Raw genomic sequence first — 20,799 nt, forward strand, 5'->3', positions numbered from 1 at the left:
ACCTCTGGCACACATGCCATAAGTTTGCCATTATGGGTGTAGGCCAGTGGTGAAATTCAATTTTTTTTACTACCAGTTCTGTGGGCGTGGCTTGGTGAGCATGGTTTGGCTTGGTTGGTGTGGCTTAGTGGGCGTGGCAGGGGAAGGATACTGCAAAATCTCCATTCCCTCCCGATCAGCTGGGACTCCGATCAGCTGGGACTCGGGAGGCAGAGAATAGATGGGGGTGGGGCCAGCCAATGGTGGCATTTGCCGATTCTCCAAACTATTCAAAATTTCCGCTACCGGTTCTCCAGAACCTGTCAGAACCTGCTGGATTTTACCGCTGGTCTAGGTGATAAAGATCATGCAAAGAACACTTGAACAGTGTGACATTTGGAGAAAGTCAGCACTCACCCACCCTCCTAGAGAATGAAATATTTGGGGGAATATTTTTAAAAAGGCAGGATAGAATATTTCCCCTAAAGGAGAAATGGGGGGGGGAATCTTATGGGAGGCAGAAACCAGCCCCAGTTTCCCTGCCCCAAGCAGAAACTGAGCAATCAACCAATGGAAGGTCTTGCCTTCATCAATTGTGGATGCTGCATCACTGCAGGCTTTCAAAAAGAGATTGGACAGTCACTTGTCTGGAATGGTATAGGGCAGGGGTTAGCAAGCTGCAGCTCTGGAGCCCCATGTGGCTCTTTCATCCTTCTGCTGCGGCTCCTTGTCGCCAGTCGGTGCCACAATTTTGGGAGGAGTTTCCGGTTGGGGCTGGGAAGCATGATGCGCCAGGAGAAGACTCTCACATAAGGGGCGGGTTTTCCGGTCAGCTCCAAAATTGATAGGGCTTTTGGTTAGGGAAGGTAGAGGAAAAAGGACGCCGTGCTAGGAGGAGACTCTATGGTGGGGAACCGGACTTCCGGTCGGCTCCAGAATTGAATTGGAGGCTTCCAGTTGGGACCTTTGTGGCTCTTTGAATGTTTATGGTTGCTGACCCCTGGGATAGTGCAGTGATGGCTAACCTTTTCCGGACTGAGTGCCCAAAGCGCACACATGCGCAACCCCCCCAATGCAATGCATGCATGCTCCTCTGCATGTGCCCCGCCCCCACACATGCATGGCAGAAACCTGAAGACCAGCTGGCTGGTGGGAGGCGCATGCACATGTGCGGCAGAGCTGAGCTAGGGCAATGGCTCATGTGTCCACAGAGAGGGCGCTGCACGCCACCTCTGGCACGCATGCCATAGGTTTGCCATGACGGGTATAGGGTCTTCTGCTTGAGCAGAAGGGCTGCATGCAGCCTTTCTGAGCTCTGTTTTCGCTGGCAGAGGCACTGTGAGGCACTTTTGCTGTTTCTAGGGCAGTCCCAGGGGCCAGATCTAAGCACCCGGAGGCCGGATCCGGCCCCCCGGGCCTTGAGTTTGACACCCCTGTTCTAGGTCTCTCAGTGCGGGGCCTGAGAAATCCTACGAAGGAGCTGTTTGGGGGATAATGTCCTGATCTAACACAAAAAACGGTAGATGCTTCAAGAATAAATCAGAGGTGAAGTCGTGAGAACTGAGAAACTGCATTAATGCATTTGCCCGAGTGCCAAGGATAAGAAAGTTCGTCCGGTGTGTTTGTAGCCTCTCAGAAGAAAGGAAGTATTGATTCTCCCCTCTCTAATGCCAGGATGTGGCTAGCCTCAGATGCCTTTTATCTGACCATTGCCTTGGTTGCGTTTCTTCCTCAAGGTTATTCCTCCTGCCCATTATGTGGGTTGATGCAGTAATTGGTTTAGGCAATTCGAACAAAGGTATCAATTTGTGTTCAGCAATGAGAAGGCAAAGTGGACACGTTTTAGTCCTGCATTTACATGGAGATAATACCACCCAACTTTCCAAGGTTATAGATCAGGGCAGTGGTGAAATTCAAATTGTTTTACTACCTGTTCTGTGGGCGTGGCTTGGTGGGCGTGGGCGTGGCTTGGTGGGCGTGGCTTGTGGGCATTGCAGGGTTAGGGTTAGTGATACTGCAAAATCTCAATTCTCTCCCCACTCTGGGGTCAGCCAGATGTGGCATTTGCTGGTTCCCCAAACCCCATGTAGGAAGTGAGCACTCACTCCTCTCCTAGGAAAATGAAATGTTCTAGGAAATATTAAAAAGGCAGAATATTATATTTTCCCTAAAGAAGAAACATGTTTCTAAAGACAAACTTACAGCCTCAGCTCCCTGCCCCCCCCTCACCCAGCTTATCTACAAAACAAAAGACATGGCCCCCAGGACACGATAGGATTAGCCCTCACTCAAGATCCAAACCAAGACAAAGCCACTAAGCCATAATAGGAATTGCCCAAAGCCCCTTCATTACATCATCACCCAACAAGATTCAACCAGGCCTGGGACTCAAGACAACCTACAAAGTTACCCCTGTATGGCTCCATGGGAGTTTGACAACCAATCAGAGTATATTTCTTACACAGGAACAAGAAGCTCCAAGGTGGGGCCCAAGAAAAGGTATACATCTCTCTCCCTCTCTCCCCCATGTCCTCTTTTTTGCCCAGGAGCTCAAGCCAGGTGACTCTGTCCACCATTAAACCATCTTTCCAAGCAGACTCCATGTTTCCCGTGTCTTTCCCCCCACTTGGAACTGAACCCAGATGGACATTTCTTCCAACACCCAGATTGTAGACCACCACTGGGCCGCAGCATGTCAGAAACCAGGCCACGCAAACAAGCGAAGCCCTATCCGTGGGATGCAAGCAGCATGCGAAACTACGCACCCCACGGTCCACAGAAAAATATAACCACGAAAACGGTCCCTGGTGCCCAAAATATTGGGGGGCCCTGGTATAGATAGATAACAGAAGAGGAAGAGCGGAAAAGGCTGCTAATTTTCATGCTCGTTCTTGGAAAACCACCATCAAGCCACCCTCAAAATATGTGACAGAGAATCTGACCTGCATTCAGACCTCCTCCAGAGTCTGCAGATCGTATGTTGACAAAGCAGAGCAAAATGAGATGATGTTTGAAGAGGTTTTGACCTCTGATTCATAGGAAAAACGTGTTGCTAATGTGTGGGCATATAGACACAGCCAAAAGTACAGTACTGGTACCCCTCCAATATTAATTATATTAATATAATTAATTATATACACACACAAACACACATATACATATGCACCTGCACATACACACAGATATACATACCATCTTGTTTTCATGACCCCATAATCCCTTGTGGAGTGGCGTCTGCGCAACTGAATGGAGCTAGTGAAGTATTTACTGGCTGGATGCCCTTCCTGTCACCAATGTGGAGTTTTGTTCAGCAGATAAACCCTTTTTATTTAATTTAGAGTGAATTCCTCTCCGGCAAAGTCTTTCCTCTCCCACAGTCTTTCAATATAGTTCACAATTACCAAGAATGCAGGAATGAACTAATTGTCTCCTGCAAACACCCCCTCCCCTTTCGCTCCTCTTTTATTCCCTATGGGAGGGGCCATTCACCATCCACCTGTGGCCTTACTCTCAAGTCGATCCCTGTTCTTTAGCTGTTCCTTTCGTCTGTCAACTCTGCATATGTGCACACTGTGAACTATGGGATAAAGAAGGTGGGCGCATTTAGTTGTGTTCCCAACTTAAAAGGTAAAGGTTCCCCTCACACATATGTGCTAGTTGTTCACAACTCTAGGGGATGGTGCTCATCTCTGTTTCAAAGCCGAAGAGCCATGTGGTCATGTGGCCAGCATGACTAAATGCTGAAGGACCACGGAACGCTGTTCCCTTCCCACCAAAGGTGGTCCCTATTTTTCTACTTGCATTTTTATGTGCTTTCAAACTGCTAGGTTGGCAGAAGCTGGGACAAGTAACGGGATCTCACTCCGTTATGTGGCGCTAGGGATTCGAACCACTGAACTGCCGACCACCGTGTCCCTCTTCCCAACTTAGTTCACAGCAAATTGTGATTCTTTGGAGAAACGTTGAGGGATACTAATACTTTCAGTACTGTCACATCTGTAGAGGAGTTCTTTTCACCCTCCTCCCTCAGTGTGTTTTATGATGCTCTGCAAAAGCCCTGAAATGTCAGAAAAATAGCCAAACAGAAGCATTATAAGAGTAAACCACAACTGGCGACTTTGCTATACTTAGGAAATGAAAAAAATATTTCAGGCAGAGCCCCAAACCTTCTTGTCTGATTCATGGTATCTCAGGGTTTTAAAACTCTCCTTGATCACTACTGTAAAGATAAATGGATAAATTACCAGGAAATGCAGCCATTCTAATGTTTCTGCTGGTTTTTTTTGCCCCCAACTCTCTGGAGATTTGGTGGAAATTATTTTTTCAGCTGAAGCATTTACATTTTGCCTTTTGTTTTGTTTTTTGGTCTTTCCAACTCTACACTTTTGGAGTGCATTAACAAACAAATTTATATCTGCAATAAACGAAGCAATCCAGCTGAAGTAGGAACAGCCTTTTAAAGTCGTATCTAATCTTCCTGGGACTGAGATCATGGATGGGAGATAACTTGGAATCTCAGGGAGTCTCAGGTTAAATCGTCCTTTAGGCTAAGTTTGACGATAGGCCAATTTGGTATTTTTCTATGCCTTTTTCTTTGACCCAGATTCCAAACACTCTGAAGCCAAGTTCACACAACATGTTTCATTGCCAACATGTCATTTTCTTGGTTTGCCTAATACGTTTGTCAAGCCATGCATAGAAGGGGAAGCAAGGACGGCACAGATGGGTTATTGGTATTTACAATAAGTAGTTTGTAATACGTGTAATGTATTTCCATGCAAAGTTTAGGGATAAAGGACAGAATCTAAGAAACTGCATCCTGCATCCTCTAGTCTTAAATTCATGCAGGTGGAGTCCTACAGGCACAGATTAACAGAGTTGGAAGGGACCTTGCAGGTCATCTAGTCCAACCCCCTGCCCCTCCACCATTCCTGAGAGATGGCAGTCCAGTCTCTTCTTGAAAGTCTTGAGTACTGAAGCTCCCACAACTTCTGAAGGCAACTTTTGTTCCATGGGATGATTGTTCTCACTGTCAGAAAATTCCTCCTTATTTCCAGGTTGAATCTCTCCTTGGTCAGTTTCCATCCATTATTCTTTGTCTGGTCTTCAGGTGCTTTGGAAAATAGCTTGACCCCCTCCTCTCTGTGGCAGCCCCTCAAATATTGGGAGACTGCTATCCTGTCTCCCCTGGTCCTTCTCTTCACTAGACTAGCCATGCCCAGTTCCTGTAACCCTTCTTCATATATTTCAGCCTCCAGTCCCCTCATCATCCTGGTTGCTCTTCTCTTGCATTCTTTCTAGAGTGAGGGGCTAGAGGTTAAAACCTATGAAGAATGGTTGCAGAAATTGGGTTCCTCTAGTCTAGCGAAAAGAAGAATAAGGGGGTATATCAGAGGTCATATGCTGCCGGTCCGCACCAGTTCAGGCGAACTGGTAGTGGCGCCGCCGCTAGGCTCTGCCCACCCACCCTGACATCATCACGGACCTTCTGCACATGCACAGAAGATTCTGTGCATGTCCAGATGTGCACGCTCCCGCTACTGAACTGGTAATGAAGAAATAAAATCTCAAGCAGTGCCTCTTTCATAGGAGAGGGAAAGTGTACCGAAAGTGCCAGGCAGGTTTGAATGAGCATTAGAACCAGCAGCCATGGCTTCATGGCTACAGGCAGAGGGCCCTCCTTCAAAATGCTCTGTCCCATCTTTGGACTACTCCTCACATGCTGAGAGCGGAGATGTGGCACAGGGGTTTGGAAAGGACACGTTCCATTGATGGGTGGCCTTCTGTGTGCTCTTGGGAACGGCCCAGGAATAAGGAGGTCTGGCTTTGGAAGAAATAGAAATAGCACCCAGACTTATATACCGCTTTATGGTGCTTCATAGCATTTTCTAAGCGGTTTACAGAGTCAGCCTCTTGCCCACAACAATCTGGGTTCTCATTTTTCCCACCTCAGAAGGAGAGAAGGCTGAGTCAATCTTGAGCTGGTCTGGATTGAACTGTTGGCAATGGGCAGAGTTAGCCTGCAGTACTGCCTTCTAATCATTGGGAGGGAAGGAAGGAAGGAAGGAAGGAAGGAAGGAAGGAAGGAAGGAAGGAAGGGCAATAGCACTCAGACTTATATACTGCTTCACAGTGCTTTGCAGCTCTCTCTGACTAGTTTACGGAGTCAGCCTCTTGCCCCCAACAATCTGGGTTCTCAATTTACCCACCTCGGAAGGATGAGTCAATCTTGAGCTGGTCAGGATCGAACTGCTGGCAGTGGGCAGAATTAGCCTGCAATACTGCATTTTAACCCCTGGGAGGGAGTGAGAGAAGGAAGGAAGGAAGAGCAATAGCAATAGCACCTAACTTATATACTGCTTCCCAGTACTTTTACAGCCCTCTCTAAGTGGTTTGCAGAGTCAGCCTCTTTCCCTCCAACAATCTGGGTCCTCATTTTACCCACCTCGGAAGGAGGGAAGGCTGAGTCCACCTTGAAATGATTGTATAGTCTCCTTTCTACCTGGAAGCCATCTAAACCAAGGGCCTACATGTTTGCCGGTGTGAAAAAGGAGAGCAAATATGAAGAGGGACAGAGAGCCTAGATTTATTTCCAGTTCAGTTTTTGGGCAACCTGTGCCCAACAGATGCTGTACATGCTTCCCCTCACCTTCGCAGCCTTTAATATCCCGAAATATCCCTGAAGTCAGTGGCTACCCCAACTTCAGTATTACCAGGACGTAGGTTCACTCACATAATTTTTTTTAAATGATTTTATTAATGGAGCTGACCTTTTTTTTTTTTAGTAAAATGGGGAAGCGGTGTTAACCCAGCATACAGAAAAAGCTCTGATCTGTAGCATTATCTATACACAGATGAGGTTACGGGCCTCCCCTATGCCCCCCCCCCCCGGTGTTCTTCCAACCCAAAACAGATGATTGGCTACAGACCAACAGTTTGATTTAATGGATCTATCTGGCCACTTAAAAAGGCAAAAGTAAACTGGCCTACTAAGAGAGCATTTGGGAGAAGATGAACCGAGATGGTAGGATTGATTTTAACTATTTGCCTTCTGGAAGGAAGGATCAAAAAGTCAAGGCAACATATTTGGCTGCCTAGTCAGGGTCACCATCTTGGCTCCCATTCAAACACCACTGCATATGGAGGCACCTATGCCTGGCTACATCTCCGATGGCAGACATTTATGGCTATGTGTAAGACTTTTCATGTGAAAACCATTTTGCGAGAGTGCCGTTTTCCCCAGTGTTGGGAGTCAGTTTTTTTTACTATTGTGGGTTTGGCTTGGTGGGCGTGGCTTGGTTGGCATGGCAGGGGAAGGGTACTGCAAAATCCCCATTCCCTCCCAATCAGCTGGGACTCGGGAGGCAGAGAATAGATGGGGGCAGGGCCAGCCAGAGGCGGTATCTACTGGTTCTCCCAACTACTCAAGATTTCTGCTATCGATTCTCCAGAACTGGTCAGAACCTGATGAATCCCACCTCTGGTTTCCCCCCTCATGCTATCATTCAGCTGGACACCTAATTCCCATAGTACTGTCTTAGGTCTAAGGATGTTTATCCATGTAGTAGGGCATTATTATTATTATTATTATTATTATTATTATTATTATTATTATTATTATTATTATTATTATTATTATTATTATACAATTGTATCACAGTGGCCAGTTGTTTCGCCGGATTTGGCATTGGTTACTAGTCGGGCCCCACCCAGGGGCCTAGGACGTCGTAACGTATTTTCGTAATATGCGTGCAGATCCAAGCAGTGCGGCTTTTTGCATTTGACTGATGGTGATTTTGTCAATTTTTAACTGTTTTAAATGTAATTCCAGTGCTTTTGGAATAGCACCCAGTGTGCCAATTACCACTGGAATTACCACTGCTGGTTTGTGCCATAGTCGTTGAATTTCGATTTTTAAATCCTGGTATTTCGCGATTTTTTCATGTTCCTTCTCGGCGACCCTGCTATCACCTGGTATTGCGATGTCTATGATTGTGACCTTATTTTTCTCAACCAGTGTGATGTCTGGTGTATTATGCGCCAGTATTTTGTCGGTTTGTATACGGAAATCCCACAAGATCTTGACCATCTGATTTTCGGTGACTTTTTCAGGCTGATGTTCCCACCAGTTTTTTGCTGTTTTGATATTATAATTTTTGCACAAATTCCAATGGATCATTTGTGCTACTGAATTGTGCCGCAATTTATAATCAGTCTGCGCGATTTTTTTACAGCAGCTGAGTATGTGATCAACAGTTTCATCAGCTTCTTTGCAAAGTCTGCATTTGGCATCATCAGAGGATTTTTCGATTTTGGCCTTAATGGCATTTGTGCGGATAGCTTGTTCTTGCGCAGCCAGGATTAGTGACTCTGTTTCTTTCTTTAATGTACCTGTTGTTAACCATAACCAAGTTTGTTCACTGTCCACTTTATCTTTTATTTTTTCCAGAAATTGGCCATGCAGTGCTTTGTTCTGCCAACTCTCCATTCTTGATTTTATCACATCTTTTCTGTATTCTTGTTTCGTCTGTTGGGCCTTCAGTAGATTTTTGTTCTTTACTTCGATTAATAGATGTTCTTGACTTTCTTTTAAATAATCAGCCAGTGCATGTTTTTCTTCTTCAACTGTTTGCTTCACTTGTAATAATCCTCTGCCACCTGATTTTTGGGGCAGGTAAAGTCTATCAGTATCACCACGTGGATGTAAACTGTAGTGCATTGTCATTAGTTTCCTGGTTTTTCGGTCCAAAAGGTCCAAATCAGCTTGTGTCCAGTTAACTATACCAGCTGTGTATCTTATAACTGGTATTGCCCAGGTATTTATGGCCTTGATTGTATTTCCACCATTCAATTTAGATTTCAAAATTTTCTTAACTCTGTTGGTGTACTCTCGCCTGACAACACTTTTTACTTCTCCATGCTTGATGTTATCCAATTGCAGAATGCCTAAGTATTTGTAGGCTTCATTTTCTTTGCATTTAATTAATTGGCCATTGGGCATTTCAATTCCCTCACATGCAGTGATTTTGTCTCTTTTTATGGATACAGTGGCACATTTTTCCATGCCAAACTGCATTGAAATATCGGTGCTGAATACTCGGACTGTGTTTGTCAATGATTGGATTTCTATTTCTGACTTTCCATAGAGTTTCAAATCATCCATATATAGTAAATGCGAAATTTTTTCAGCTTCTTTGGCTGTTTGGTAGCCTAATTTCATTTTTAAAAAAATTACTGATAGTGGGATCATTGCGATGATGAAGAGTAGAGGTGAAAGTGAATCACCCTGGAAAATTCCTCGCTTGATATTAACCATTCCGTAGATCTCATTCCCTACCGCCAACTCAGTTCTCCATTGTTTCATCGCCTTTTCAGTAAAGGATGTAATATTTTTGCTAATGCCAGTTGTTTCTAAGCATTTTATGATCCAACTATGTGGCAGTGAGTCAAATGCCTTTTTGTAATCAATCCAGACCATATTCAAGTTCGTTTTTCTGTTCTTACAATTTTCTAATATCATTTTATCAATTAGAAGCTGATCTTTTGTGCCCCTGCTCCTTCTTTTGTTGCCTTTTTGCTCTACTGGCAAGATGTTGTTTGTTTCCAAATAATCTATCATGTTATCTGCAATAATGCCTGTGAGTAATTTGAAGGTTGTTGGCAAGCATGTTATTGGTCTGTAGTTTTCAGGTGTTGTTCCTTTAGTTGCATCTTTCTGAATCAAGGATGTTTTTCCAGTTGTCAACCATTCATCAATTTGGCCTTTTTGTAAAATTTCATTCAGTTGCCTGGCCAATATTGCATGTAAACTGGTCAGATATTTGAGCCAGAAACCATGTAATTGGTCCTTTCCAGGTGATGTCCAATTCTTTACCTTTTTAACTCGATTTTTGACCATCTCAGTTGTTATTTCTAATACTTGCATTTGTTTGTTGCCAATGCTTTTCTCAAAGTCATGTATCCACTTTGCTTCCTTATTGTAGTCCTTTGCATTTTCCCACAATTCTTTCCAGAATTCAACTGTGGCCTGTTTTTCTGGTTTTTCACTTTTGGTGTCACCATTCACATTAAGACTTTGATAAAAACGCCGTTGGTCTGATCGAAATTGCTGATTTTGTTTATATTGGATGATTCGTGCCTCATATCTTTCAATTTTTCTAGCTGTTGCTGTTATCTGCTGTTTTACAATCTCTACAGCTTCATTGATGTTTCTTGTATCCAATCTATATCTTCTGATTAGCCGATCTATGATTTTGTTGTTTTTGAGCCGTTGCTCATGCATGTTCTTTAAGTTACTAGCATCTGCTCTTAATTTTTGGATTTTTTGTTCTAAACGGATTTTCCACTTTGGCTTTGATGCTTTTTCTGTTGTGTGACTAGGTACTTTAATTTTAATGCCTAGTTCATTAGTGACTATTACAGCTGCGCTGTACATTAACTGGTTTGTTTCCAAGATGGATTCCGGTTCAATTGTTGAAAACACTGCATTAACCATTTTCATGATAGGGGCCAAAATTTTCTTAGGCACGGTTTTTAGTGATGGTAAACGTTGCCTTTCCTCATTAAGCAGAAAATGCTCCATGATCTTATCCTTCAATTCTTTTTGTTTTTGAGTTAGTTCATCAGTTGGTTCAGTGATAACTGGTTCTAGTGGTGGTGGTGGTGTTATTTCCTTCCCGAGAGCTTCTTCTGGGAGTTCTACTATAATGTCTTTAGTTGTGTCTTGAATATCAGTTATTTCCGCTTGTGATATTGTTTTTTGGGTTTTGCAATTTGCCTGAATTTCCTCATGTTCAACTTCACTAAACACTTTATTCCGTATAATAAATCGCTTTTGATCTGCTAGTCGTTGTTCACTAACATTTGAATCTGGATATTGTTGTTTCCATTATTATTATTATTGTTGTTGTTGTTGCTGCTGCTGCTGTTGTTATTGTTGTTGTTGTTGTCATCGTCGTCCTCATCATCTTATGCTTATATTATTTTGCTCTTTGTATGTATACTGAGAGCTTATGCACCACAGACAAATTTCTTCTATGTCTAATCACACTCGGCCAATAAAGAATTCAATCCTCTTCTCTTCTCTTCTCTTCTCTTCTCTTCTCTTCTCTTCTCCTCCACTCCACTCCAATGTTCTGTTCTGTTCCCTTCCGTTTCACTCCACTCCATTCTTTATTCCAATATTCTATTCTATTCTACATTCCATTCTTTATTCCAATATTCTATTCTATTCCATCGATTGTTTTATTCTGTTCTGTTCTGTTCTGCCCCATCCCATCCCATCCCATATGTTTGCAATATTTCCCATATACTTACCATCATTTCCAAAACATACTGACTACCTTGAAGACTAAATGAAAGCCACCAATTCTCTCAGGAGTAGCAAAACATCTCCAAGAACAGCTGAGAGCAAAATAATGATAAAATGCAAATATTCCTGGTTACTTCAGAAAAGAAAAAAAATTGACATGAAGAAAAAATCAAAACCGAAGAGAAATAATCTCATCTTACAATTGCTTGTCCTACAGTAGGACTGCATTGACTGACAGTAGGAATGCTTTTGTAAGAAGCCAAATTCAACCGATTATTTACTAGAGTATCCGTAAAAGAATTGTAGGAAGTTACCACTGACTCACCCCTCTCCTAGAAAAGTGAGAAATTTTAGGAAATATTAAAAGGGCAGAATATTTCCCCTAAAAGGGAGGCAGAAACTCAGCCTCCCCCCCCCACACCTTTGACAATGGGCCATTAAGGCCTGAGCCACTCTATTCTACATAACAAAGATCTACCTCCTTCAGGCAGAGCCATAATAGGAATCTCAAAGTCCTTTCATTACATCATCACCCAGCAAGACTCAACCAAACTTGGGACTCAAAACACAACCTACAGAGTTGCCCCTGCATGGCCCCATGGGAGTCTGACAACCAATCAGAATACAAGCTCAAATTCAAAAGCCCAGAGAGGACATATAACCCAGGCACTCTCAGCATCTCTTTCTGTTTTTCCTTCACCCAACAACTTCAAGGCATGTGATCCTGTCCACCATTAAACCATCTTTCCAATCATCCTCCATGTTTCCAGTGTTTTTTCTCCCTGCTGGGAACTGAACCCAGATGGGCATTCCTTCCAATGGAATAAAAAGGATGGAAGCCATCTCCCATTGAGTAAAGCCATTAGCCAATATTAAGGTGTAATTTGTCCTAAGAATTTAAGGCCCAAGAGGAGGGATTTTATTGAGTTGCCTGCAGGCCATTCCCCAACATGGAAACTTTTACATAAGGACACAAGCCCTACTACACACATGGAAAACACACTCCGCTCTCCCCCAACCTGGAATCATCTGTTGGGAAAATTATTGTCACTGTTCGGCTTTGTGTGAAGATGAAGGGCCAGGCCTGCTCTTCCCTCTACTGTTTTTAATTGCTGTCGGTTTGAGAGGGATATTTTTAAAATTAAAGCCAGGTCCAAAGCTTACACTCATGTCATCTGGTATGATCAAAAACATTCCGCTTTGTTTAATAGACCCAGCAGAAGACATGGCCTTTTTTCAATAACTCTGCAGCCACGGAATTGCTCCAAGCCAGAATCGGAGTTTTATCATCCATTGTAGAAAGGAGGGTGGGCCAGAGGCAACGGAAGAGAAAACCCACTGTTTTCAACCAAAAATACTTTTGAGCAGAAGCTTTGGACAAAGAACCAAAGAAGCTTGCAATTTTGAGCCAGTGCTTTTGTTCACACTTTGCTCTGATTATGGTTTTTTTTAAAAAATAACACCCCCCCCCCACTGTTCACCACACTATAAATAAGATGTTGAGACTCTAGAAAGAGTGCAGAGAAGAGCAACCAGGATGATGGGGGACGAGGCTAAAACATATGAAGAACGGTTGCAGGAACTGGGCCTGGCTGGTCTAGGGAAGAGAAGGACTAGGGGAAACATGATAGCAGTCTTCCAATATTTGAGGGGCTGCCACAGAGAGGAAGGAGTCAAGCTATTCTCCAAGGCACCTGAAGGCCAGAGAAGGAATAATGGATGGAAACTGACCAAGGAGAGATTCAACCTGGAAATAAGGAGGAATTTTCTGACAGTGAGCACAATCAACCCATGGAACAGAAGTTGCCTTCAGAAGTTGTGGGAACTTTCAAGAAGAGACTGTACTGCCATCTGTCAGATATAATGTAGGGTCTCCTGTTTGGGTGGGGGTTGGACTAGATGACCTACAAGGTCCATTTCAACTCTGTTAATCTGTATCTGTGTGTAGAATAAGAGTTGCAAAGATAAGATGAAGTCTTCAACTCCCTTCTTTCCATAAACTTTCCATAAACAGAATAGAGGAAGGCCACTTTTTGAGCCAAAAGTACACTGGAAAGTTTGAAAGCATTGGCATCTGCTTTTTCTTAAATGGCTACTGTGAGCAGACACAACAGATGCCCCTTAGATGCTACCACAATGTCTATGGATGTTTATGTGGGCAGCTTCCCCACATTCACAAAGTGTGCCAGAAAACTCAGGCCCAACAATGCAACATCAACAAAGCAAAAAGCAGCCTACTTTTGCTGGGATTTCTGTGGCACTAAAAGGCTCTCTTGCAAACGCAGATGATGCTACAAGCCAGTTATGCTGCCGTGCAATTTCCTATTGTTTAAAATGAGATCATGCTTTAAAAAGTCAAGTGATGGGTACCGAGAAAAGTGACTGGAAATATCTGGTGCTTTCAGATAGAGAATTGCCTAATTCTGATCTAGGGTGCATTGTGTAACTTCCTAAATAGGCATTAGGTTATACCTAACATTGCTACAGGGATGTGATGGCTCAGTGGCTAAGACACTGAGCTTGTCGATCAGAAAGGTCGGCAGTTCAGCAGTTCGAATCCCTAGCGCTGCCTAACAGGGTGAGCTCCCGTTAATTGTCCCAGGTTTTCCACTACTGGAAAATGATTAGCATGCATGTGCGGGGGAACCTTTATCTTTAATATTGCTACTGTCATCTCTGGCACTGAGTTTGAGTTGAGTTTGAGTTTATTGGTTTTGTATGCCGCCCACTCCCGAAAGACTCCAGGCGGCTTACAATAAGTCATCTGTACATTGTACATTGTATATCTGTACAATGATATCTAAATGTCAGCGTGTGTGAAATGCATCATATAAAGTCTACAATTAAATATATACCAGAAGGCAGGACAAGAAACAATGGTTGGAAACTAATCAAGGAGCGAAGCAATCTAGAACTAAGGAGAAACTTCCTTACAGTGAGGACAATTAACCAGTGGAACAGTTTGCCTTCAGACGTTGTGGGTGCTCCATCACTGGAGGCTTTCATGAATGGTATAGGATCTCTTACTTGAACGGGGGTGTGTGGGGTGTGGACTGGTCCCTTCCAACTCTATTATTCTATGTTCTAACATCTGATACAGATCCATAATTTATGCCATTTGCATGGTGATGTCATCACAAACATGTCATTTGTTTCCTGTAGATAGCCAAGAGAGCAGAGCATGTACCAGGCCAACTTGGAGATGCAGGGTTGACCCTTGGTCCAGATACCCTGGTATTCAGCCAGTTCTGACCGGTTCTGATGAACCTGTAGTGGACACTTTGAGTAGTTCAGAGAACCGGTAAATACCACCTCTGGCTGGCGCTGCCCCCATCTATTCTCTGCCTCCCGAGTCCCAGCTGATCAGCTGGGTCTTCTTTTGTTGCCCGGCACAGGAGAACGGAGTTGGAAAGCAGATTAGTGGTGGGGGAAGGGAATTGGGATTTTGCAGTATCCTCCCCTGCCACGCCCACCAAGCCACACCACGCCCACAGAACCAGTAGTAAAAAAAAAATAATCCCACCATTGCCTTAGTCCTTCTTACTACTAAGAGGGTTATCAGATAACAGAGTTATTCGATTTAGGAAACAACCCGAGGGATTGTTGTGTTCAGAGCCAAACCTTTGCTGCTTTTAACTTTGACCAACTGACCTTTATCCCTTCTCAGTCCATTGTCTGTGATTGACATCATTCCTTGGCCAGCAAGACCACTAAAGATTATGCTCTAAGAGATTTGGAGTCACTAGATCATGGAAGGTCAACCTTCTTGGGCCATCAGGATGGAGGTCCAGCAGAAAATGTCAGTGACCAAAGTCTACCTCTGACAAGCAAATCAAGTGCTGAGAGTTTTGTCTCCTCCCCCTTCCTATAACTGTGGTGGCTGCTCCCCCCCCCCCAAAATCCTGCTGTTTCTTGAACTGAATGATTGGAAAGGCCAGCAAAATAAATTTCCTTTGAGGAATTCTTTGGCTTCTTGTAGTTGATTTACGGAATAACAGAGTTGGAAGGGATCTTGAATGTCTTCTAGTCGAACCCCTGCATGAGCAGGAGATCTTATACCATATCTATCTATCTATCTATCTATCTATCTATCTATCTATCTATCTATCTATCTATCTATCTATCTATCTATCTATCTACCTACCTACCTACCTACCTACCTACCTACCTACCTACCTACCTACCTATCTATGGTTTTGTGTGTGTGTGTGTGTATGTGTATGTTCTAGCGTAACTCTGGAACGCCTCAAGCAATTTCAACCAAACTTGGTGCACAGATGACTTACTCTCTGGAAACAAATGCTGTGGGGATAAGACACCCCTAACATCCCTTGGGGTGTTTGTTCTGTTAAGATACAGCCTGTTGTGCCTCAAAACGGCTTCTACCGTACTGCTGTAAAATGACTTCTACTGTGCAGCGCAGTGTAGTTGCCATAGTAATGGCATCACAGTGCTCCACAGGGGGGCTCACTCTGGTAAGGGGGAAAATCCAACATTAGAAATTACATTTGGTCCAGACATTTCCCCCCTATAAACAAATACCCTGGGTATACCAGGTTATCGGCTAGTTTCAGGCTCTTCTTAAAAGCCTCCAATGATGGAGCACCCACAACGTCTGAAGGCAAGTTGTACAACTGACTGATTGCCCTCATTGTAAGGAACTTTCTCCTTTGTTCTAGATTGTTCTTCTCCTTGGTTCATTTCCATTCATTGGTTCTTGTCTTGACTTCTGATGCTTTGGTTGTTTGCTTTGCACTGACCTGCTGCTCGTTGTTTTAAATTAACTCCCTGAACCTCATGCAAAAATTGTCTCCAGATTTCATCTCTCCATGGCTGAGCTCACTAGAAGCACTTTAGACTTGGGACAGTTTCTATCAGGACACAAACTTTGTCCCTTTCCACTTAATTCTGCCTAACTCTCTCTTTTCTGAAGCCCAAAGAGAGCATCAACAAAACATGGCAGAGGAGGAGAAAGGACATAAAAAGACTAAGCAGAGAAACCAAAACCAAAATGAACCCTGAAGCAATTAAAAACAATCTGCTTCCGATCAATTTAGCTCCCTCTCTGTGGCTTGACTCAGCCTGGTGGTTAACCCAGATCTGAGCTCTAAATGCTTTTAAGAGGAACTTGGTTTGAGAAAGAAAAAAAATACAAATTCACATTCGCTCGGATCTCAGTAGCTCTCCTAAAGTCATACCATCAACATTCGGATACATAAAAGCTAGTTTTTTTAAGAAGACACTGCAGGGATTGATCACGTGAAAGATGAATCTCTGATCTATAAAAGAAAGAAAGGGGTTGGAGAAAAACAGCCTTCAATTCAATTCAGAAGAGAGCTGGAAGGGACCTTGGAGGTCTTCTAGTCCAATCCCCTGCTCAAACCCTATACCATTTCAGACAATTGGCTGTCCAGTTTCTTCTTAAAAACCTCCAGTGATGAACCTTTTCAAGAGGCAACTGGACTTTCTGGTTTTTCTTTGAAGATGTTTCGCTTCTCATCCAAGAAGCTGCTTCAGCTCTGGAGACGAGATGGATGAGAAGCGAAATGTCTCCAAAACAAAAAACCAGAAAGTCCAGTGGCTTCTTGAAAAAGCACCTTTGGGACAACCAGGACCTGGATGACTGAGAATCTCCATATGCCTCCAATGATGAAACACCATTTCTGAAGGAAACTTCTGAAGGAAAACCATTTCACTGATTAATTGTTCTCGATGTTAGGAAGTTTCTCCTTAATTCTAGGTTGGTTTTCTCTTTGGTTAGTTTCCATCCACTCTTTCTTGTCCTTCCCTCTGGTCTTTTGATAATAAATTGACCCTCTTAGGGAAGAGAAGGGAGTTACACAAAATATACAGCTTGACAATTTCACTCTTTCATAATCGCAAAAGCTTCATTGATTAATTTCACCATTGGGATTATGCAACATTTTAGTCGAAGGGTGGGGGAGGACTTGTGTGAGTCAGTTTTGAATCCTACAACTACCTGGACTAGACTCTGCAATGTCCTTGGCAAGATTTCAGAAGTGGTTTTCCATTGCCTGTTTCCTAGGGCTGAAAGGAATGACTGGCCTAAGATCACCCAGCTGGCTTCATGGCTCAGGTGGGGCTAGAACTCATAGTCTCCTAGCCTCTGGCTTGATGTCTTAACAGAAATACCAAACTGGTTTTTATTAATGGAAGAACTTCCCCAAAATAAAAACTATTAGTTTGGAGGGAAAACAAGTAACCCCCAATTTTAAAATGTGCATATATTTATTAGAGAATAGAACTGGATGTTTCTCCTTAATTTCTCCATTAGTTTCCATCCATTGCTTCTGGTGCTTTAAAAAATAAATTGACCCCCCCCCTTCTTTGTGGCTGTCTTTCAAATACTGGAATACTGCCATCATGTCACCCTAGTCCTTGTTTTTTCTAGATTAGCCAAATGCAAATCCTGCAACCGTTTGTCATGTGTTTTAGTTTCCAGACCTTTAAACGTCTTAGTTCCTCTTCTCTGTGCTTTTTGCACCTTTTGGCGAAGGCTATGACTTCTGCCCAGAAATCTCCATTGATGGAAATTAATGCCATACAGATTGTCCTTAAATATCTGCCCAGGGTTTGTCCTGCTTATATGCAAGAGCTGTTGGCTTTGAAGTCTATTTTTTTCAGGAGAAAAGATGGATGTTCTTTTGTTGTCAAGTGAAACATGATAAGACATGAAACCAAGAGGCTAAACTGCAATGAATCAATGCGGTTTTACAAGCAACAAATCACGGATTTCAAGAGGACAACTTAAGAGGCTGTTTTCCCCAGTGTCTTTCTATCTTTTGTGCAACATCCCCAAAAGTCTCTGTGTGTGCGTGTTTGTGAGGAGGGTGTTATGTAAGAAAGTCAAGGAAAGGCTGGAATGCATATGAAAACCTAACTCTTGCAAATTGATGCTAAGTTAATGTATTTATCCACGTACTGAATAAAAAAAAAGATGTCTCCAGCACGAATCCAATCTAAGTGCCAGATTCAACTCCATCTTCTCCAGCTGTTTGCATAATTCCAGCAGAGGGAAGCTTTCTGGACAGCAAACCCCCTAATAGCTAGGACAATTAACCAGTGGAACAACTTGCCTCCAGAAATAGTGGATGCTCCATCACTGGAGGTTTTTAAGAAGAGACTGGACAATCATTTGTCTGAGATGGTATAGGTTTTCCTGTTTGAGCAGGGGGCTGAACTAGAAGTCCTCCAAGGTCCAGCTCTCTTCTCTTCTCTTCTCTTCTCTTCTCTTCTCTTCTCTTCTCTTCTCTTCTCTTCTCTTCTCTTCTCTTCCATTCCATTCCATTCCATTCCAGACTCAACTCTACTCTACTCTACTCTACTCCACTCCATTCCAGACTCTATTTTATTCTATTCTATTCCATTCTATTCTATCATTATCTGTATTCTGCACTTTGTTTTTGTCAACCTCCCAACTTGTTGAGTTCGAAAAGAAAGACTTAAAGTTCCATGTTTAGCCAAAGGTATACTTTACTGAAGCCAAGTGGTTACTGAAGAAGCAAAACTGGATCTGGAGTTTTCGCACCCAAAACATATGGTTAAGTTTCCCTTGTTCCCATCCACTTCTTGGTTATCAAAGGTACTCTCATTAGGTACTACAAATTGTTTGGGTGACAGTCCCTATCTTTGCGGGCTGGATGGTTCTGCATTCATTTGCTTGACCTTGGAACGGCCAGTGATTCTCACGGGATGGTGCGATGCATAGTTTTGATTCCTCACGCTAACACTTCCCTTATTCCACCCCACAGATCCCCCCCACTCGGTTGAATATGGCAGGCTGACAGCAAGCAATGCATAGTGTAGTTCAGGGACTCACCGTTGTCACTGTGATGCCACCAGGACGTACCAGGACTTAATGCATGGATTTTGAATGAGGCAACTTCAACTGTTGAGAGAAATGTCCTTCTGGGTTCAGTTGCCCCAAGTGGGGAGAAAGACAATGGAGGATGATTGGAAAGATGGTTTAATGGTGGACAGGATCACATGCCTTGAAGATGTTGGGTGAAGAAAAGAAAAGGGAAGAGATGCTGAGAGTGCCTGAGTTTTATACCCTCTCTAGGCTTTTGAATTTGAGCTTGTATTCTGATTAGTTGTCAGACTCCCATGGGGCCATGCAGGGGCAACTCTGTAGCCTGTCCTGAGTCCCAGGTTTGATTGATTCTTGCTGGGTGATGATGTAATGAAAGGGCTTTGGGCAATTCCTATTATGGCTCTGCCTGAAGGAGGTAGATCTTTGTTATGTAGAATAGACTGGCTCAGACCTTAATGACCCATTGACAAAGGTGGAGAGCGGGTGAGTTCCCGCCTCCCTTTTAGGGGAAATATTCTGCCCTTTTAATATTTCCTAAAATATCTCATTTTCCTAGGAGAGGGGTGAGCGCTAACTTCCTACACAACTCTTCTAGATATTTACCCTTCAAGAAAACATCCATGGCTTGAGTTAAATTCTGCAGCTGGGATCATCAACTAACCATCCCCTTGAAGTTTTTTTTTAAAGTATGACGGATGAACAAATACATTTTTCTAACGATCTCGTAAAGCCGAATCTCTGCAGCCCCGCAGGGCTAGGTGAGAAAAACCACTGATCCATCTTCCTCAGGCAAACATTTTTTTCCAAGCAGGCCCGGGCTAGTCATTATCTCCCTAATTAACACACACAGTGTGGGATAAAAACAAATATCTCACTGCCTTGAACACACACACACTTCAAGTAGATTTCCCCCTGATTAAGCGAAACTGGGTGAGGTGGACTGGCCATCCATCCCCGTTTGGTGAGCACATCCTTTTGGGTGTGCTTGAGCTGGGAAACAAAGATAGATGAAGTTGTTAAAGAGAGTATGCAGACAAGCAGCGATGCTAAATTCATCCAGATGTTTGAGGGTTTTCCTGATCCACTCTTGACAGGTGGGAGCTCAGTGGGAGAGGGGGAAAGTACTAATGGAAAGACGGTTTTTCTTTTAATTGTCCTTTTTAGTCCATCAGTCAGGCTACACAATGATTTTATGGCAGTCATGATAAATGGACCGCTGGTTGCTTCAAAACACCACTGAGTTTGGTGGTCTTCCCAGAAAAATACAGGAGGAGAACAGCTGTTGTGTTTGGAGTTGCCCCTCTGGGATCTCCAGAAAGTTGGGAGTGACCTACTTCATTCTGCTCACATCTCTCTGCTCCCCTCCAGGATAGCCCTGTGCAATTGTTCTCTTTTGTCAGTGGTGGGTTCCTACCAGTTTGGACTGGTTCAGCCAAACAGGTAGTGATTTGGCAGCCTGGGTCGCTGGAACCAGCATTTGTACTGGTCTATGACCATAATAATAATGTTTGGACTATCTTGTAAAGTTATGTCTAGTTCTGCTGGTTTAGCTCTGTCCAGTGATGAATAATTTCTGAACAGTCACTACTACAGAAAGAAGGGGTAGCATTTCTGAGAGCAGGGTGTTTTCCCCCCGCCCCCAAATATTTCAAAGTAATGACAGCCATGCCATTTA

This window comes from Thamnophis sirtalis, unplaced genomic scaffold, assembly GCF_051295495.1.
Source record: "Thamnophis sirtalis isolate CommonGarterSnake01/CBP01778 unplaced genomic scaffold, rThaSir2_p1.2 scaffold_14, whole genome shotgun sequence".
In the NCBI taxonomy this organism is placed as follows: Eukaryota; Metazoa; Chordata; class Lepidosauria; order Squamata; family Natricidae; genus Thamnophis; species Thamnophis sirtalis.